Here is a 23,044-nt window from a genome sequence, read left to right as displayed (position 1 = left end):
AGGAACGCATTCTCTGAATGGCCGAACTATAACTGAACTTCAAATTCTTTACTATAATATAAGATAAACTGATTACAATTGAGAAGTGGTAGGACAAAACAGGACCGAAATTATCCAGATTTTTCCTTTACCGGTTGCTTTTAAAATACTGGAAACTTTTGTATTATTTTCTTACGTATCTCATAGGCAGGCGTTACCATTTGCCACGTTCTATGGCAATCCATATTGGCTGAATATCTTCTGATTTCAAAATTTCTTAAAATATAAGCATATCTTTTAAACCGTTTTTTATTATCTGCACACAACCTGAGCATAACATATAGCATCTGATCTACAGAAAAGACAACCCACAAAACATACGGAACGAGATAAAATCAAAACACGGAATCATAGCGGTACAATTCCCATATCGTTACCCCAACATATTTCAACATATTTGATAACCCTGACGAAATCAATGCGGCTTTCCTAGACGTTCCCGGTGATTGTAGTCATAATGATTCGCAGTCATCTTTCTTTGAGTCGCACAGGTTTAGCGATGCTACTTTCACTCTGACAACAACCAATTCCGAAGTAATCCTCAAGATAATTAGAAGCCTAGAGTCTAACGCACAGGGTGTCGATGGCATCAGTCTCGACATGATAAACCTCACTTTACCAACTACCTTGCAAGCCATCACAGACATCATAAATTGTTCAATAATCACACATACATTCCCTGAACTCTGGCGATGCGCTATTGTGCGACCGATCCCTAAAATTAACAGTCCAACCAACACAAAGGACCTAAGGCCAATCAGTATACTGCCCTGCCTATCAAAGATCTTGGAACGCGTAGTGCACTCGCAGGTCATTGAATACCTTGAAGCAAATAACATTCTTCCTGACCTACAATCGGGCTTTAGGCAGGGCAGAGGTACTGCAACGGCTTTGGCCGACGTAGTGGGGAATATTCTTGAGGCACGGGACAGGGGGGAGGGCACAATTTTGGCTCTGCTAGATTTCTCCCGCGCTTTTGATGCAATTAACACCACTCTACTTCTGTCAAAGTTAGCTTTTTATGGTTTTGATAAGAACACGGTAAAGTGGTTTAAAAGCTATCTTTCGGGCCGATCTCAATTTGTAGAGATGCAAAGAGAGGATGGGTCAAGAGTGTTATCCTCCCCCCTCAGCGTGTCCAGGGGCGTTCCCCAGGGATCGATTTTGGGGCCCTTGCTTTATATCCTATATAGCGCGGATATTGTAAAGTCTTTTGCCCATTGTAAATATCATATGTATGCTGACGACATCCAGCTGTATTTGTCGTTCAAGGTCAATGAAACATCTGAGGCAGTGCAGAAAATCAATGAGGATTTGCATAGGGTGGTTGTTTGGTCAGATTTGAATTCACTGGTCCTTAACCCGCTCAAATCGAAATTTATGGTTCTGGGCTCTAGAAACCAAGTACAAACTATTGAGTCAGCTAACCCTGAGATAGTGATCATGGGAGAGAAAATCGAGAGGGTTAAGCAAGCATGCAATCTGGGCCTAATTATGGACCCGGAGCTGCGATTTGAGGCACATATAACTAGAATGTTAGGAAATTGTTTCTATAGGCTAAAGGTATTATACGGAATACGGAAATATCTGAGCATTCCTTTGCGCAAACAACTTGTCGACAGCCTCATCCTATCAAAGTTAAACTATTGTGATGTAGTGTATGGACCATGCCTTCTCTCTAGAACCGAGCGCGTTATCCAACGTATACAAAATGCCTGTGTCCGCTTTTGTGTAAATATTCCACGTAGAAGTCATGTTACACCATACATAAATGAACTAAAACTATTAAAGATGGCTGCCAGGAGAAAGCTTCATTTAGCTAATTTGTTGTTTGGCACTGTTAGGACACAAACACCGGAATATCTTTTCAAAAAGCTGACCTGGAAACAAAGCCAGATAAAGCATGGTCTTCGCTCCATAGTGTGTCCGCTGACCGTTCCCATGCATCGCACTACGGCATTCAGAGGATGCTTCAAGTTTGCAGCCACGCGCTGCTGGAATGATCTCCCTCCCCCACTTCGATGCCTGAAAACAAAACATACATTTAAAACAAAACTTAAAAAGCTACTGTTACATGAACAAATTAGCCTTAATTTGTAATATTGCTTCATACCTCAGGGGTCATGGCACACATGCTCTGGTTTGGGGATCACTTCCTGCATTGTGGGCTGCTTTTGAATCATCCTCCTCGGCACGGTGGAGCATCTGCTTCGGTCAACCCTTCTTCTTCATCTCTCTGTCATTTGTCCCATATTGTCGTCTGTAATTTAATTCAATCCTTTAATTTTCTAATTACAATTTATATTTAATTCATCTATGTGCAATGCTCAATGGTAAGTCAATTTCTAAGTTAGTAATTAGGTATGTCTCAGTCCGACTTCAACTTATCAAATAATTAATATCTATATATATTTATAATTCCAGTAGTGACGTTCACAGGTATAAAAAATAAAATAATAATATCACTTACCGACGCCATCCTGGTAGCAGGAATACGATCGACCTACTACCCGTGCCAATAAAGAATGGGATTAGAAATCGCGACAGCTGTATTTACCTCTCGCTCATACACTATAGCACAGGAGCGAGAGTTGAATACAGCTGTCGCGATTTCTAATCCCATTCTTTATCGGCACGGGTTGTACATACTCACATTTAATACATCCTTTACACAAATTCATGTTCGATTTTTCTTTTCTCAACACTATACACATTTATACACTCGTCTACATGATATCTACATGAGGCATTGCATAATAATTCTTGGTATGCCTCCGTCGCCATTACCTAATTCTCACACAAATTGTTTGTATATTGACTATTTGTGTTTGTGTAATGGTCGGCGGCATAGACCACAGATAAAATATAATTTTGCGAAGCGCGAGTGTCACTTCCAGTCGCATTCGTTCGGAATGCTGCGTAACTAGGTAGTTATTTTTCTCTATTTATATTTAGTTTGTTTTTATAGTAGTATTTTATATCCATAAATATATATAACACTTTTTATATTTTATATATTTAGTTTAGCTTAAATGCACCGATTGACGTCACATGTTAGTGCTGGCCATCGCTGAAAACCAGCGCAGCGACTCTGTCTCGCATAGGGTCGCTGCATAATGCTGAGCGAGGGCCATTTCGCGTGCTTGTGACGCATATTCTTATTATTCTTGTGTTTTCTTTTTATTGATGTTTTTATTTTATTTTTGTGTTTTTTTTTTTTTTTTATGATTATGTATGCTACTGTTTGTGTTCGATATGCGTCATGAACGCGAATAAATGCTTTGATTTGATTTGATTTGATTTTGATTTCAATCGACAATTTCCAAAGAAAAATGAAAACAAACCATAAGCTTTACTAACAAGTACGTAGATTTATGAAAAACCGAATAAGTGTGAACAGGACTTGTATATCAACATCAATGGTTCCGTAAGGAGACTTTTTTATTTTGCATCAAAGACTAAAATGATTTAAGGTATGTTCTCATAGCCCTTCCACCAGCAGCGGTGCCTGTGTCCCGTTAGAACTACTCCGTGCACACAGATAAACAGTAGTATTTCCATTCAACACAGTTTGAAAGAATTTATATGTAGACAATATTATTGCATTGTTTGAGGTCAAGAATCACTTGTTGGACTGTCACTGTTACGTTAGGCTTTCATCGCGAGTGTCTAAATACTTATGCGGTTTTATCCGACATAATTGGCTACACCTTTTTTATTAAAACTGAGAAGACACATTTCTGCTACAGCAGAAATTACATAAGTACCCGTATAAATTTTCATAACGGCAACAACAAAGCCATGATGTAGGTAAGCAGGATATTTTTTTTTTCAGTCCTTCGGAATCCTAAAAAAACATGTATAATTCATTATATCGATCGATATGTATGTAAGTCGAGGGGTTTGCATAATAAGAGCTATATGATACGATGCGTGTTATGGTAATATGACCCCTTTCGGAAGATTTACGAGTGCTGTTATTAAAATTTCCGATGGACTGGGGATAGAATTATTCAGAATTTGATGGCAATTTTTCATGATGTTTGCGGAATTTGTATTTCTGTTTATGTTTTGCTTATTTCCTATATGTGTAAACCGTATACATGTAGTGAATATAATAATGATGTTCATACATAGTACTTACTGAGTATTGTTGTGTTTTAAACCTTATTTCTTTTGATATGAAGTATATATTTCCTTGGTCGAGTTAACTCATCAATAATTTAAAATCCTCTCTGTTGTTATAGTTGTACAAAATGAACAAAATATGAAAACGAAAACCTATAAAAAAATATTGTACACACTAAAAAAATGCAAAAAGAGATGCATCGGCCGGGAATCGAACCCGGGCCGCCCGCGTGGCAGGCGAGCATTCTACCACTGAACCACCGATGCTTATGAACAAACGTATCAAAATACCTTTCACACCAAGCTATCTATGAAAGTAAAAGATGAACTGCGCAAGAGTTTCTTTCAACTCAAATGACCTTGATATTATTACAGATTGATGATTTGGCTGGTATGTCTATGTTCAACATTCTGTCACGATTAGAAATTAAATTGCGTAAATGGAATGTGCGCATTTTATTGGAACAGATGTTTTTATAAACTGGGGAATGTGAGTGATTTCATAATACCTATTTATTTGCGTTTTGAATAAATATGTGGGTAAGGTATGTGTAGTTTGATTGTTTTATTTTTATTTCCAAATTATACTAATTTGTGAAACACGTAGACAAAATTGAAATAATATGTATCCGAATGGGCATTTAATTTTAGCTCAGCTTTCCCACCAACTACGTTCACTATTATTATATTAAGTAAATCAAGTGGGATATTATCTAACTTTAAAAAAACATGCTCTGTTCCCCCTACCTATAACATACTAATTGTCATTCCCGTACCTAAGCCAATTAGCAAAACGAAACATAAACAAAAATAACTTAGCCTTCGTTCATGAGGGTGAACGCAAATAATAATTACGACAGGTATGTTTGGGATCCAAGCGGGTACAATAAAATGGCTGCCTCACAGCTTCAGGGTATATGCCATTTTGTTGGTAGCATAACTGATGACACTTTTGGTTCTTATAGCACGTATTTTGTTATGTGATGTTTAAATTTTGTAAGTAAAGTTTTTTAAGCTTGCTAGCTTCATAAACAGTGCGAGTTTAAAGTTATTGAAAATGTTTGAGGATAATTGATGTTGAAAACGATAATCATCCTCAATTAAACGCCTCAAACTTCAACTACCTACTTTTTTTAAAATATTATGTACATACTACGTACTAATATTATAACGAGTACGTGCTATCGGTTATCTAGCCGATTTACACACTTATTCCGATAAGTTTTTCGAAGAAGTTCCGACCAGACGCAGTCGATACCGCTAGCGTTCATAATATTCATAATAGTGGTTCATTATACTGAACACACGAATATTGTCCATCACAATGCATTGTTCCATATTATTCACATCAAGATATACTCATTAAAGTTCCTACATTCTCCTTCATTATCTAAGGCAGACTACAGACTATTCCGACACAGGTTTGTGTACGTACATTGCATTGCCTGCAGGCAAACAGCAACATACCGGCTCATGTGTACGCTGCTTTAATTTATGTATTAGAGGGTATGTTGTGTACTGCAACTAGTCTTGTTTCATTATATCTTAATGTGGGATTTGTGTTTTGAAAACCTTGTTTTATAAAGTAATTTTGTATATTCAAATATTAACTTTTATGCAAGAGCTACACATAACACTTGGATAAAATACAGCCTATGTCCGTTTTTAAAGCATCACTGCACCACCTCCTGTATGCAAAATATCATCTTCATTGACTTAGCCTTTTTAGGATGACGCGCGCCATACTAACATTATAATGGTGAAAGTTTGCGAGTGTGTGTGTGTGGCTTAAATACTTTGATGTAGTGCAGCTTTTACACCAAAATAACATGTAGGTAGATGAAATAATTCCCTCTGGAAGCTAGTAAATAAATAAATCTTGCATTCCCTTACATTTCAATTCCATTGCCACGACTAGTGGTTACGCAAGCAATGCGGTTGTGAATAAATAGCGGGTACTTGGATAGTATCGCGACTTTGATGAACGGTTACTTGGTGCAAGACGCATAGGTAATTAGGGAAGCTTCACGTAGGTAGTCTAGTTTGATCCGGTTAAAATCGGTTTTAAAACTCAAAGGTTTTCCAGTTAATCATATTAGAGTACCATCCGTGGGATGGTGGTGACTGAGATAAAAATATCATTACAGCTGCGTCCAGACGTAACTTCTACCCATTCCAGTATAAATTATATCCTATATCACCCGGGGATAATGCAGCTTCTCAACAGTAAATAATTCGTCAAATCGGTTCAATTGTTTCGATAAAAAAAAAAAAAACAAACGAAAACTTTCCTGAATGATGACGAAGCCCGCGTTCCCGTTTTTATGAGGTTTTTTATGATGATTTAGAGAAAGTCGTGGTGGCCTAGTGGGTAAAGGACCAACCTCTCAAGTATGAGGGCGCGGGTTCGATCCCAGGTCAGGCAAGTACCAATGCAACTTTTCTAAGTTTGTATGTACTTTCTAAGTATATCTTAGACACCATTGACTGTGTTTCGGATGGCACGTTAAACTGTAGGTCCCGGCTGTCATTGAACATCCTTGGCAGTCGTTACGGGTAGTCAGAAGCCAGTAAGTCTGACACCAGTCTAACCAAGGGGTATCGGGTTGCCCGGGTAACTGGGTTGAGGAGGTCAGATAGGCAGTCGCTTCTTGTAAAGCACTGGTACTCAGCTGAATCCGGATAGACTGGAAGCCGACCCCAACATGATTGGGAAAAAGGCTCGGAGGAGGATGATGTTATGATGATTTAGAATTTCATTCCCATCTCAGTGATGCAAAAAGGTAGTACCTACCTACCCAAAAAGGTAGTAGGTAGTAGAAAGGAATAAATTGCTGGTAAGAATTCTATTAAATTAAATAAAAATATTATTGGCGCTACCCGCAACAAGTCTCAGTCAGCGAAGGAATTATGAGCTTACTCAGGGCTTCGTTCCAAAGCTCACAGTACACTTATCGATGTTCCAATGTTTTCTCATGTTCGTCGAGACACAAGTACACAAGAGTTTGTCGCCTGGATATAAGAGGATTTAAGTTGATTCCTCTGAGCAATATCGCATCGCATCTCCGGAGCTAAAAAATAAATATCTCACACTGCGTTCACTGACAAGTACGGTGAGTATATATTTATGTTGTGAGCCTGTAGACATTTTTAGGCTAAAATAACGAAAAATAATATGTTATAAAAAATGCATTTTTGTTTCAGGTCTTACGAGGCAAAGGACAAGTATTATTTTAATTTCAGTGTACAATAAGCTTCAGCTTACAATGCTACGAAGACATTTTCAATTTTTCTATCTAGGACAAAGATAACTTCGATTATCATTCAGTAGTTTGGAATGGCATGTATTTAACGCGGCGACTAAGCTTGTGTTTGGAATTAGTTTACAATATTGAACCAATACATGTGGTTAACGATATATTTTACTAATTGAACAAATTAAGGAACCTTTTTATTTATCTTTGTATATCTTGGACACAAATCGCTGATTAAAAGTAAAGGGAACATCTTGAAACCTGGACTATAAAGTGTGAAATAACCAACCCGCATTGAGCAAGCGCGATGATTAACGCTAAATACTTCTCGGTGTGTGAGGAGGCCTGTGCTCGGCAGTGGGACGATAAAAGGCTGATGATGATGATAATACATTATTCATAGAACTGATAGATAAATCGAAATTCACTATTATTTTCATAATGTAAGTAATCACAATTCACCCTCATTTCATTTCATTGGATCTTTTGCCAGCAGAAGGATAACAAATAAGTAGCTTACTTACCAATCTCTTTTTGGTAACTTCGTTTTGTGAAAATCCAAGTACACAATACGAAGTCAAATAAAATGATTACCTAAGTAGGTAACCCAATAAGTCAAAACGCCAGTATTTTATTAAAGCTCAGTAATATTTCGAGGAAAACTAGAAGCAGACTTCTAAATTGAATCAAATTCGTCGGACGTTCTGGCTGGATTGGGTTAGTGTCTGTTCTGTTTTAATTATTTATTCTTTGGTACCAACTTCTTTCTATTGTTAGTCTTTGTAATTTTTCGCGCTTTATTTAAGACGTGACTTATTTTTTAACCGACTGTCCAAAAAGGAGGATCTTATGTTATGTTTTGGTTGTGAATGTCTCCGTTGTTTCAGGGTTAGTAGACAAAGTTGCAGTCAATGTTATTTTTCAGTTAAATCCCTGTAAATGTTTACTGAATTTAAAGTATATTTTTAAATAAACTCCCGTTATTGACCTGCTTCTTTAAATAATAAATAAATATTTTATTGTTCCTACTCTTCTTTTATTCAGATAGGCGAAGATGAAATATGCTTTAATATAAATGAATTATCTACAGTTTACCCACTCTTGTTTACAATGTCTACAAATAAAGATTTCACTCAACCTAATAAAAAGTAGGTACTTTATAGGTAGATATGTAAAGTTGAGCAAGAATTATGTAACTATCAACACTTTGGATCAATTTCTGAAAATTAGGTCAAAGTTACACCGAAAGGTGAAGTTCTAAATATTACGTCAATTTAGTTTAATAGAGGTTGTAAAACCGAGTTATCGATCATTTGAATCTCGAGCCACTATAAAACTTCGAGTTGTTATCGAAACCAAACTTATGTACCATCACAGGGTACAGTTGGGAGTAAAATTAGTACAGTCAGGTACAGGTTTTGTTTTGATGTATAGATTCATCATCTGCCGAGCCATTTTCCTAACAATGTTGAGGTCGGCTTCCAGTCTAACCGGATGCATCTGAGTACCAGTGTTTTACAAGGAGCGACTGCCTATCTGTCCTCCTCAACCCATTTACCCAAGCAATGTAATACCCCTAGGTAAGACTGGTTATCAGACTTACTGGCTTCAGACTACTCGTAACGACTGCCAAAGATGTTCAATGGCAGCTTTAAGCAACGACGAATCATAGGATTCCTATATGCCAGACATACAGATAAAAACAAAAACTAATCGCAATTTACACATCAGAATAATAAAACTTTATTAGTTCAACTAACACGCTTTACGCTGTTGTCGATAGTACCCGCAAAATATATTATAGAGAGCACGCGTGTTGAACAAGTTCGTTCGCTGCGGCATGGGTTCCCAACTTCGGTAAAACTAGTATGTGGGCGTAAATCACGGAGTAAGGAAACATGAGCGGAAATGCCATAATGCAGGTAGATCAGGCGCCTTCTTCTATGTCAAATACGAACGATGGGCAAGACCAAAATATTCAGTTACGAGTGAACGAGGCTCTCGAGTTCTTTGAGACATCTGTCAACGATTTTTGGTATTACAAAAAATGGTCGTGTCCATGGAAGGCGAAAGGTGTAAGGGCGAAATCAGTAACGTTCCTCGTGACCCGCACACACGCATTCTGGCGAGCTACTTTCTTTGGAGATTTTCCGTTATGGCACCTCCTATAGTCATTTTGTATTCCATGGCGTAAATTCACTTACGCCATTAGCTGACGTCACGAACTAATTTAAACTAAAAATGTTGTACAAAACTTAGCTTTGGGGAGCGATTAGATCGGAGTGTTGATTTTAGGCGACGTGTTAGGTACTTTCGTGTTGTTTGAAAGGTAGACGCCAAGGAATGCAGTTGTTTTTAGGTACTTTTCTCATGGTCGCTAAAAATAACGGCTAAATATTAACTTAATAAAATGTTTTAATTAAATAGAAGTTACCGAGCAGACCCTTACCTAGAGCGTTTTCACACCAACGGATTTTCCGCTCAATTTTTACTCAGTTAGAACGGGCCATGCGTAGTCTGAAAACGGTATTGGACTTTCGGTGCTTCTATGTATACTATTTAGTCCTGTTCTATCCAATTCTATTCTACGCTAATTCTACTGAAATGTTGTTCAATATTTTCCACCATGAAGACTGCATATCCTACCTTAAAATTACATACACACATGATGATTAACATTAAAATTCTCTCAACATTTGCTTCCTTTACTTTCCCGACTGTAAACTGCAAACACTTTACGAAGTCACAAAATGAAGTTACAGAGTACTGCAAATGAATAAGTAAATACCCTAATGGGAGGTGCTCCGAATCTGTCGTGAGGACCAAATAGTTTGTCTGTGTAACGTATGTACGTCCCTGGGTATGGATGGCCAGATGTTTCGCTTTAAAGTCTCTCTGTGTGTTTGCTGGTTGGATAGGTAAACGTTACGGGGGCATGTTTGCTTTAATATGATGCGGTAGCTACTCTATACCGGGATACATACCGGGATATATACCGGGATGCCCGAATATAAAATAGTAATCGGAGATCTATCTCCAATATACCTATACCACCTATCTTCATGCTATTCATGTCAATTGCTATTTATATGCGTGAAAGCGTAGGTAAGAATAAACTCTTTAAGGAGGTAATATAGTCGTATATTTATGTACGTTCATACACAACCATTAACCACTCAAACATCGAATAAAAAAATATGCTCAAAAATCTAAATTCAAAACAATAGCTAAAACACAAAAGGAATGCACGCTGGAAGCTGCAATGCATGCAAGCGTTCAAGAGTATAAGATAGCGTGTAGGTACTTATAATAAAGATTATAGCCAGCTTGGTGCATAACGTCTGAATTGTGCATTTCCTAGAACAAAAGGTGAGATCGAAAATGTTGATAACACCTGGAACTAGAATGGTTTGTGAAATAAAATGCTCGTTTTTTTGAGATAAAAATGGAGTTTTTACTGGTTTTTTGTTGTCTAAGTTTATTCTTGAGTGTGAAATGGACTTTGTTGGTGTTTTATTATATCTTGCTTTGTTTTACTGTACAAACATTTTGCATATTTTTATATAGAGCTAACCTTATTCAGTCTGTCAGAGGGGACTATTTCTCCCTCAGATGGATAAAAGTAGCCTTATGTTAATCTGATATATCGCTAAAACCTCACTTTTACAATTTTAGGCTAAACTGAATTCATCGAATATGGAAAGAACGAAAGAATAAATAAAAATTATTATATATGCGCATACTGAATCTGATAGGTAAGTACCTATATAAATTACAAAGTCTATTATGTAGGTACCTTAACAATTGAGGAGAACTTTATACAACAAATCTAGCACATTCTAGAATACAAAATTCTCAATTTCACCCAGCCGCATTTACTTTTAAATAGGTTTCAGCAAGTTTGCAATTTGCTAACTTTTCTAGAACATAAAACTATATTTTAGCCGTCTCATTATTGGCACGGCTGGATGAATTTAAGACAAGTTTTGCAAAGTTTAACTACGTTATTCCAATGTAAAGTTCTTTATTAAACCCTAGGGCTATGGAAACTTGTATTTAGAGGAATATTATTGTAGTTTTAGGCTTTATTTAAGATAATTTAATAGGTTTCCAATTGGTAAGGTTCCGAACTATCCGTGCTAGTGTATGTTTTGCATGTGACTGACGCAAAAGGAATTACTTATGGATAAAAATTATGCCTATATATAATTTAGTCTTGACGTACCCATACCCATAGAGCAGATAGCTACTAATATAAATGCGAAAGTTACTTTGTCTGTCTGACAGGTTTTCACACATATGACACACCCACAGAGGTTGTCTTGAGTCTGAGAAAGGACATAGGCTACTTTTTGTCCGAGTCCGGGAAGCAATTCCCGCGGGACACGGGTTAAACCCCGGGTAATATAAGTATTTGTAATTTATTTTTGTATCACTGTCATGTCCAGTCGATTATTTTAATTACAAAATTCCTTTGTGTTATTCTGGTATCATCAAAAAGGTTTAATTAAAACCGCATGAATACTACAAATTGTTTCAATATTTATTCAGTAAACAGACACTTGCCGTCTTACCACAAAAACTTTTTAACGTCAGTTTAAGCCTTATCTAAAAAAATGTAAAATTATGACGTTGACATATGGTTCATTTTGGAGCCACAATTTTTTTAGACAGGTGTAAAACAGGCGTTAAAGTTTTTGTAGTCAGGCCATATTTGTTTATCGTTTATATGTAGATAAAATATTGTTGAAATAAATGGTATTCGACATATTCGGTAATGGTTTATTCAATAAAATACATTTAATATCCAGCATTCATTAGCGACGTATTGAAAATAATTATTATTTTATTACATCGAATATTATTAAAAACATAATATTAATTGTATTTCAACGGGTGGCATTTATTAATTCATTATTAAAATTTGGGGAAATAAATTAATGAAAACGAATTTTCCAATGAATTGATGTATTCAGAAATATTGAAATAATCGACGAATTTCATGTAATAACATTGATATACAAGCTGTTGAATTGCATCCGTGCCATAGTCAAGGACGTAACTATGCTAATGATTCTCGACCCAAATCAACAAAAAAATTGGTACGTAATTTTTTTTTTTTCGGAATTCCGTCAATGTCATCTGGCCGTATTTAAACTTGGTGCGTGTGTTACTGGCCTTAAAACCGTGCTGCGCCCTCACACAAACGCAAACACAAAGCATACGCAACGATTATTCATAAATTTCATTCATAAAATTGGATTACTTCTGAAATACTACGACATTACAATGACAAAAAAAGCAGTGCATATTAGCTATTTCCCGTCTACTGTAATTCCAATCGATTATTTACGTATGTTATGTCCTCCTCCTGAAGTATGGCACAAATGCAAATCAACACCTTGTATAAATAGATGTTAGGTATTTTAATTTGTGTATGGCAAATCATTCTATCTTTTTTTTACAAAGTTTTATAATTCCCTCTTCTCAATAGAAGATTTTTAATAAGTAATATGAGTTAGAACTCTACGCACTGCAAATTTTTAGTCGACCGTTAGTTTGATCAGGCTCAGAAATCAGGATGGCATTTAATAATGGAATGCACATTACAATATAGCCTGTATCATATCAAACGAAAGGATTGCATACTTGATTTACCTACCGCCTACTTCAAAATCAACTGCCTTGTTAGTCTAGTGGTCGTAAGCGCGGCTGCTGTGCCCGAGGTGCCCGAGTTCAAAAAGCAGCCCGTTGTCTGGAAGTTGATGATTGATTTATTCGTGCATCGGAGAGCACGTTAATGTCGGTCCTGCGCCTGATCTCTGCCGGTCGTGTCGGATTGCCGTCCCATCGAGCTATGAGAGTGAAGGAGTAGTGAGTGCACCTGTGTTTGCGCAAATGTTTGTGCACTATAATATGTTCTGCGCAGCTGGCTGATCTCCTTATATGAGAACAGCCGCCGTGGCCGAAAGCGGCCGTGGACGCCATTATTACATTATTTCTTCAAAATAAAGTCTGCAAATGATCAGGCCAACTACAGGCCGTCAGTTTACTCTGCAGAGCGCGGGAGCTCTTAAGTAATCTTGTAGAAATTAAAATTTCATAATATTCTCAAGAGTTAGGCTGCAGCTGTTGCAACAATGCAGTGTTCCGTGATAAGCTTGTCTTGTTTGAAATCTACTTGATATACAGTTAAACTTCACGCCTGTTTTCTTAAGGATTATGGTAGAAACATAGGTACAAAAACTACAACTAAGTAGATACATTTTTGTTAGTAACTACATATTATATGTGCAGGTGGGACAGCAAAGGAAACGTAGAATGGATTGTGCGAAAATAATGTCAGTTATGAGATGACGACTGATAGATAAGTATGGAAGACAATATGCCAATCACCAAATAAAATTGGAGGTAAAATGGAGGATGATAATTATCATTACATATTATTTAGCAAATGACATGCTGTTATTTCATATTTTCTGAAAGAAAAAGATATTGTAACATGCTGCTATCCATTTTTATTTACTTTGTTCCCTTACATTATACATTGTACGTCACATACACAAACGGCTATTCCAGTCCAGCATTCTAAACCAAGATTGAAAAATACCAAACACAAATGATTCACATTCATTCGTAACAGCACAAAACAGTTTTCATAAGAAAACATTTTCAATTTGCGTTGTACACCCCTCCAGGTAAGTTTACAAAGAAAACATTTTTCTTAACATTCCATTTCCGAAGAAATCTCTTGCATACATTGTAGAAACTTTATTTGTGTGGTGTACAAAGATTTGTGTGACGTTATAGTACCTTCCCGCACACTGCAGACCAAATAGTAAATAGTAGCCCGACAATTGACCGTTGGCAATTTTTTTTAAGCAAATCTTGGTTCCAATCAATGTTTTCAGTCAGTCTGATAAGGGCTAAAAACCTGATCTTTGTAATGTGTTTATAGTTATCGGCACGAATCTTGAGCTCTGACCTACATCTGCGCAGAAGTGATTTATTTGCAAAGAACCAATTTCGAGTGACGGCTATGACGCGATGCACTGCGGGCCAATCACCGCTTTAGCCCGCCCCCGCGCCTCACTTCATACCACAAAAGGGACCCAATAAATTACTTCTGCGCAGGTGAAGGTCAGAGCTCAAGATTCGTGCCGATAACTATCCTACCATTCATTTTCATACTAATTTATAAGCGCTAAGAAACTATCGGCTGACTAAAAATTGCGGTATGCAGGTATTACGGAGAATAAATTGAGGTTTTGTGCAGTCTTGCTCAGAGTATATAAGTAAGTAACTTGGCTAAATTCTTAAGCTACTAATTAGTTCGCTGCATGTAGGAAAATACGTTACATTATACTCTAACTTCAGTGTTTTCCTGAACATGCTGCATCAAAATACCTTATATTTATATATACTAACATTTTTTCTTTAACATAACTAATATCATTTATGCGAAAATTAGGTATATTAAGTACCTGTGCATTTCGCAATCACACTAAAACGCCCCATCGATTGAAATGAACATATCAGACAACAAAGGTAGACGGACGTAGGTACACTACTTTACATTAGGGTAATGAGAGCCGTTTTAATTCCTGGACCGCGGTTGAAACCGTAGAACAGAAGTTAGGTTGAAGTCAAAAAATGCAACATCAGCTACAAGTGATATAATATATTCTGGCTTAAATGGCTAAAAATTTAAACCAATTAAACAACAAAAGTAACCACACAAATCGTATAACATAAAATATTTATTTCAAAACGGTTCCTGGCATTATTCCAATGAAAGAAAAAGAGCTGAATTGATAATATTACGCGAACGCAACAAACAGTTTTGCTTCGGCCCAAGTACACCGACTACATAAACGTCCGTTTTTTTTTTCAAAACAACTCCTTAACATGAAACTAGAAGGAGGAAAATCCAAACTTATACTATAAATGCGAAAGTCTCTCTGTCGTCTGTCTTTTCTTTACGCCTAAACTACAGAACCGATTTGTGTGAAATTTGGTACAGACACAGTCTGGAACTTGAGAAAGGACATAGGATAGTTTTTATTACAAAAAATAAAATTTACTCTCTATCTATTGGTTAAGTCGGCATCAATTCACTATTCCACGCCAACGAGGTCGCGGGCAAAAGCTAGTTCATAATAAAGGTACCTACGTTTTGAATGCTTGCTGCCGACTGCAACTGCCGACCGCACATGCATGAAGTCGGTCGCAGCTGCACTACTGGTTTGTACGTATTTACATGAAACCGTTTTGGATCGAAGCGGCAGCAGCACGAGCAGTCGCCCTCAGAGGCCTCAGATATCGACCGATTTCATGCAGTCGCGGCATGGGAGGTCGGCAGTTGCAGTCGGCAGATATCATTCAAAACCAATCTTTAACAGTTGTTTTAAGAAAACTAAGGATTAAGTTTTCGGTGAACTTTAGCCCATAATAAATGCATTGCTTGAATATTGTTGCCAACAAATGCATCTTTATCACACTGCTGAAATCTTGGAATATATCACGCTGAGATACTGTTTTGCTGAGAAAAGCACTGATAAGTTTTCTGGATTTGTTTTAAGTAAGTTACTGGGTAATTATATGCTAGTTTATTCTGCAATAAAGAATAAATAAAACAAATAAATTGTAGTTTTCAGGCGTAGTTGCAGTCCGTGGTATCAAAATGATATCGTTAGTAAAACGGACCATTGAATGGTCAGCTATACTTACGTGGTGAATTTTCGTTCAAGTACCTATATTTTTTTAATAATTATGTTATCTATACAAAGTTACTAGTCAATAACAAAATATTTACATTAATTGAAAAAAATAAAACTTATACATATATACAACTATTTATTATATATATATACAATTATATAAGTACCTATATTATTTTATTAGACACATGTTTTTAATTTAGATTAAATAACCTACTAAAAGAAGTTCTCCTATTGTATAACGAACTGAAGAAAAAACTAAATTGGTTAAGCGTAAACCTTACTTAAAGGGAATTATAGAGAAAGTCTAAAATGGTGCATAACTTTGCATAAAATAACACAGGTTTTTTTGCTGATAAAAGGTTACACTCTCGAAGAAAATTTTGTAAAAAAATGTGTCAATAAGTCCCAAAATCGATCCGCTGAACGCAGTTTTGAAAAATGGACTATTAAACCGTTGCGTAAATAACGCACAAAAAAGGCGTCGCGTCGGCTTAACATTCTCGCGTTGTTTGATCGGTGCGTGATAATTTATAATGTTAAGCCTATAAAGCTGTTGTCGTACATATAGCGAGAGGAAAGAGTATTTTTTTTAAATAATTAATTTCCGGCAACGAGTGTTACAAAAACACTTAATTTTTAATACTGTATGAGGCTTTGTTGCCGTCCTCTATTTTTTAAATCATCTTGAATTTTCGATAAAAGTACCATTCCATATGGAATCATATACCTACTTACCTTAAATTATTTATAAATTATTTATTATTTAAAAATTATACATAAAATTCTAACCAAAGAAATTTTCTTCAAATCTCTGAGTTTTCAGGTAGATTTCTACTAACATATCTATTTTTTCCTTTACGTTTTCTAAGCGGCAACAACTAGAAAATCATACACCAACACCAACATGCAAAAAACCAAATCATAGAGCATAATAACAAAAATCTTTCCCGCCACAATGGCTAGGATTAGGCGGGAAACGGGGACGTATGAGCGAGGAAGTGGAATTTTAATAAGGTTTCATAACCAGCCGGTATTACCATATAAACGCGAACGAATGTGATGTATTATTGTGTGGGTGGTTTGGGTATTAAATGTCCTTTTTTGAGTTTTGGGAATAGGGCATATAGTGTGAAAAAATACGCGATGGATACTATTATGCAAATGACTTTTATGTTACGAAGATTTGAAGTAATGAATAGGCAACAAGAAGATCTTGAACGTTTCAGTGCTGTCTCTTTTTCTTCGGACTACATACTAAACGAAGGTTTAATATGTTTTTTTTTTGAAAAAAAAAACGGTTGAATTTATAAATAAAGAGTTGTTTTACCTTTCGTGTTAGTTAATATTAATAAGAGAAATATACTTCTAGATACACAAAAACAACAACGCCTTTACTTCGCGTTTTGCCTCATTTTTGTCCCAGCTGTCTGTATTACCTCGTCCCTTCTATGTTTACAGGGGTGTCAGGGAAGAGCAACCATTTATTTTCTCTAATACGACTATCAATAATTAGGCCTAAGTATTCCTGAAACCACGTGCCAATTGTACTTTTTTAAATAACCTGTCTTATACTGATGTGTCAGTGAAGAATTTCTGTACCTGTTCAATTATAATAACCTGCTAATTTAGTTATTATAATTTGGCCAAACTTATGAAAAGGCCAAAGATTTTTTCATCACTATTTTCTGAATAGAAAACCCGAGAAAAAATCTGAACCTAGATAACTAGCCTCTCGGAAATGAAAAAAATACCAAAAGTTACAAGATATTCTCATTTCCTGAAAGAAAATCTATGAACAAAGTTAGTAAAAAGTACTAAAGTATAAAAATATTTTCTCAGCCGTTTCATATACAGGCTGTTTATAATTAATCTCCAACTTATACGGCAGCGAGATAGAATTTAGTTGGAGTGCAGCTTCGAAATCAGCGGGAAAGTTCTTGTGGTCCCCCATATACAACATACATTATTCAATAAGACCCCGTATGTGTGGGCCATGAAAACGGCTTGAATTTCTATAGACTAGAAAAAAATTGAGCATGAGCTTCTCAGCTAGAATACTTTGATAAAAGTACCTATGGTTATTGAATTGAATCTATTTAATTTACTTACATGTTTTTCATGCAAATATGTAATAACCATAGACACATGAGAACTAGTGAAATTTTAAGGTTAAAAAGTGTTCGATGTCAAGTTTTTAAAAAATGATGATGTCAAGTTTCAGTTCACACATGTGTAAACCAATTGCGATAGATTCGGCAGCCACCACTTTTCTGAAATGCGATTGATCAGTTCCATTTCCCATTTTATTTATATATTTAGTTATAGGTACGATAATAAAGAATCTGTAAAACGACATACTTTTCGCTATTTTTAAAGCCCATTTAAAAAGGTAACTCGGAAGGCCCGACTCTTAGCTCCTCCAATAGTATAATATAATAGTGTAGTATAATAGTGTAGTAATGTAATAGTAGTGCTTTAGAAAACCTGCTGATGTATACGACTCGTATAATTTTGTCCAAACTCCTAACATTATCCTAGCTACAAATGTCCAACAACTACAATTGAAATTTAAGTACCCTCCATCAGAACACTGTCCGAGTACCTAATCCAAAATAGTTTAGCGTTAACTCAGAAATCATAAATATTCCACCACGTGTCTCTGACAACCGCCCAACTACTGAAAGGATTATTCAGATCTCGTCTGAATTTGCCGAAAAGGATTTATGGAAATTCATCCCTTTAGCTGAATAGAGATGAGAGTTAGTCACAGTTAACGAACGACGGTTTAAAAGAAAACATTTACTTAAAAATATGAAACATTTAGAAGGGAGAGATGGAAGACAAAAGGAAAAATACACAAAAGGCTCAAACGGAAGACGACCCATTTTCGAAACGTATTTCAAAGAACCTCCCCCTGTATCTAAATCCGCACGTTTAGTGCGTGTTCACACGTGACGGCTGAAATCGAAAGATTCTTTCCGTGAGGGGAATTTTTGCAGCGCTTATCTTATTCCCGGGATTTGTCCCTGGCACGTCAAATCGTAGAATCTCCACTGCAACCGATATGGCGAATACATATATTTTGTAGAATCTTTTTAGTAAGCCGTAACCAAATAAGACGCGTCATCACCATATCATGGTATGTCTAAAGCGTCACATGCGACTGTAAGAGCATGTAAAGTTTCAATAAATCTAAATTATGTATGACGCTACAATCCTTGGAAGATGGCTAAATTAGTTTCCTTTGATTCCGTTACATAGTACATAGTTCCATTACATTACATATGAGTCAATCTAATAAAAGCGTGTTAATATGTACCTAGATCTATAACAATCCAGCGTTGTAGCGACCCCATAACCCAACTACATTACATTTGCGCTTCTTTCTGGCAATGCACTGTAGGTCTGAATTACATTGCTCAACAGTCCATTCGCTCTTTTTTAACCAAAATATGCAAAGCGTTCCTTTTATCAGTCGTTCAGCTGAACACCGCTTTATAGGGGACTCGAGGCGACGAGATAAGTATTCACGAACGTGCTTCACATTACATTAAAGACATTTAGGTGGCAAACGAGAGCTACAACCGACTTACTAACGGGCTTAGTGGTGACGTCATGCTGTGTTTATGTACTACAGTAAGTTTTTGCATGTGACGTCGCTTGCAACGGAAAATGGCTTTAGTTTTTTGGGTTTAGTTAGCCAGCCTCTCTGTATTAATTAAATTTTAGAATGCGAGTTGTCCTTTGGTGATCAGAATCAGCAGTTCATCAACTTATTTTATTACGCAAGAACTTCATCCTCTTTCTGCCCTGTTTCCAATTTTATTTGGAGTTTTCACAATATGTCTTCCACTTCAATCTCCCTATAACTCGTCATACTGTCACTCATTAAAAACAAAAGACTATCAATTCTTCATCATGTTCATAAACTGTTCTTATGTTTAACCACTTCCAGAAGCACTGTTCCAGTTAAAACAATGTACACTGTGGTGAACAGAAATATTTGCCGTTCGCCGTGGGGAACACTGAAGCGACGGCACAACTTCACAAAAACGAGGATGTCGTTAAAACTTGCACTTAGAAACGGGCTGTCAATTGTTGCAGTACCCTACAAAACACGCAGCTCGTTTTGCCTTTCAGATGAAGGTTTAGGAAAAGACACAGTTTGATATACATTTTCGTAAAATTTCATATTATAATCATTTGCGTAACTATTCCAAACTTTGTCCGACAAAACTGACGGTCCAATATTATTGGTACTAACCAGGCTCATATCTAAGGTTCTAATTAATTGTCTGCTTTAAGATGAAGTCAGTTCAGTACATATTCATAACGTATGATATAACTATGAAAAAACCATTAAGGGTACGCTTTGAATTTCGCTGCGGACTGCAGCAGCATATATAGACAGATATCTGAGCGCAGCGGCTGCACATGATGCCGCCGCTTCGATCCAAAACGGTTTCGCGTAAATACATACAAACCACTAGTGCAGCTGCGGCCTTCAACTTCATGCAGTAGCGGCATGTGCGGTCGGTAGCAAGAATTCAAAACGTACGGTAGACCGCACATCAGTGGTAACTGTCATGCACCTTAACTCAATAGTAATAAGTACGATTTTCTTATAAAACTGTTACCACTGACCTGTACCTTTAATCATAAAGGAAGTGATGATTCCGTAATATATCTTAGTTAAATTCTACAAGATCGTTTGCAATAGGAACTGAAGCAATCTTTGAATCGACAACTTTATCCTTTAATGGTGGACTTTGAAATATTAGGGTTAGAGATTTACGAGATTTTGGAGTCTCGCAGCCCTATTTTTAACTGCGGTTTCAAGCAGCATTGATGAAAAACCGATAAAGTTGAATGGAAAATGTTTTACTGTGCTACCAAGTCGTGGTGTTTTGTCTGCTCCATTTTAGTTCAAATTGTACTTGGTAGGCAAGATGTATTTTTTTGAAATAGTTGTATTTGTAAAAGTATGTGGTCAAAATTATCTAAATGGACCCTTTGGTATTAATATAAATGATTATTTTGTATAGGTATTTGGTGAATTACATTAAAGCACTGGTACTCAGCTACATCCGGTTAGACTGGAAGCCGACCCCAACATAGTTGGGAAAAAGCTCGGAGGATGATGATTGGTGAATTACACTATAAGTGTTTTTATTTCTACTACATTTTTACACGTTTCAAATAATACAAACGTGACGATTATCATTTGTTTTATCTTCTTTGTACAATAGGTACTTTCTTATCTTGTTATTGGATCGTAGAAAAAAAACATAATTCAATTTGAGTTCTCGCTTATCAATTTAACGCTCAAATGATTGTAAACATTCATCAAAAATGTTTTACATTGTCATTATGTAACCAGAATTAAGTTTCAAATTGTAAAATTGTTTCAGTGTCCCAAATTGTATTCCCGAATGTGAAACATCCAAGCTTTATTAAGAAAGAAAACATTTATATAAAATAAAATTACATAAATTGAATAAAAATATTTTTCACTCTAAGGTATGCTGTAAGAGAACTCGTATCTAGGTCAACCTAGCCTTTGTACCTACATATTTTTTCTAAAATATATACTTATCTAAAACTGAATGTAGGTAAGTGTAATAAAGTATAAATAAATACCTAAAACATAAACCGCGAAAGCAACAGAATATTTGCAGAACCAACATTTACAGTAGAAACGAGGTCAAATCAAGGTGAAAGGTGCTCTTGCGCACATCTTCAGTTTTTATTACTTTTATATTGATTTAAGTCGGCATTTATGGCTGGCAGATATCAAGCATCGGTGGTTCAGTGGTAGAATGCTCGCCTGCCACGCGGGCGGCCCGGGTTCGATTCCCGGCCGATGCATAATACGTTTTGGTATTTATATTATTTAAAGATTTTGTAACATTTGTAACAAGATTTTGTTGTTATCTATAATTACTTCTATCAACGTGACAATGTAAAGATATTTTTCGAGAAAACCTCTATTAGGTAATCATTCTAATTACGTACAGTTTAGGTATTTTTACTGCTATGAAACCTATACAAATACCTAGCTTGGTGATATATATGGAATTCTCCAATAAGTCTCTGGGTGACAGATGCAATACAAATTACGCATGGAACGTCCGAATTGCAAGCCCAATGCAATATTGCATTTGTAATAGGCGTTCATGCAACACCTAGTTGAATGACTTGAGTAAGTGCATTGTAATCACGTAATTTACGAGAAAGCAAATAATAGGTACTGAGGTAAATATTGTAACGAAATTAAAAATATATGTTTGTGGCTTCCTGTAACTTGTACCTACTCTCCTGATGATCGGCTATTGTATTGACAATGCAGTTGCAGGAAAATTGGCCCCCGGAGAAGGTTACAGGACAGTTTCTAGGGTTCCGTACCCAGAGGGTAAAACGGGACCTTATTGTTTTCGCTCGTGTATCCGTCCTTCTGTCCCCAGGCTGTATCTCATGAACCGTGATAGTTAGAGACTTGAAACTTTCACAGGTGATGATGTATTTTTGTTGCCGCTATACAACAAATACTGTAAACTAGAATATAATAATTATTTTGGGGGGCCCCCATACAGCAAACGTGATGTTTTGTCCGTTTTATAAGTAATGGCATGGAACCCTTCGTGCGCGATTCCGACTCGCATTTGGCCGGGTTTTTGTCAATATACGGCTAGGGGAATCAGTTCTCTGGACGCTGGTGAAACTGGTGAATATTTAAGTATACCATTTACATTATAAGTATATCTACAAAAAATTCTGAGCCGATTGATGACAACCGATTCTAATGTCATCCTCGGAACTATAAACCAAGATGTTATTATGTACCTCTAGGTATTGAGAAATGTAAAAGTGAATGGTTTTGCTATTGGTACCATTTGAAAT

General features: G+C 36.3%; 2 non-coding genes across 2 annotated transcripts; one reads left to right on the top strand and one right to left on the bottom strand.

Moving 5' to 3' along the window:
* Nucleotides 1-4,363: 4,363 nt before the first annotated feature.
* Trnag-gcc lies at nt 4,364-4,434 on the bottom strand. The gene has a single exon. It is a non-coding gene; the product is annotated as a tRNA-Gly (tRNA).
* Nucleotides 4,435-21,941: 17,507 nt separating this feature from the next.
* Trnag-gcc lies at nt 21,942-22,012 on the top strand. Its single transcript has one exon. It is a non-coding gene; the product is annotated as a tRNA-Gly (tRNA).
* The last annotated feature ends 1,032 nt before the right edge of the window (nt 22,013-23,044 follow it).

The sequence above is a fragment of the Helicoverpa zea genome, chromosome 11, assembly GCF_022581195.2.
Source record: "Helicoverpa zea isolate HzStark_Cry1AcR chromosome 11, ilHelZeax1.1, whole genome shotgun sequence".
Taxonomy (NCBI): domain Eukaryota; kingdom Metazoa; phylum Arthropoda; class Insecta; order Lepidoptera; family Noctuidae; genus Helicoverpa; species Helicoverpa zea.
This window is presented reverse-complemented; position numbering and strand designations above follow the sequence as displayed.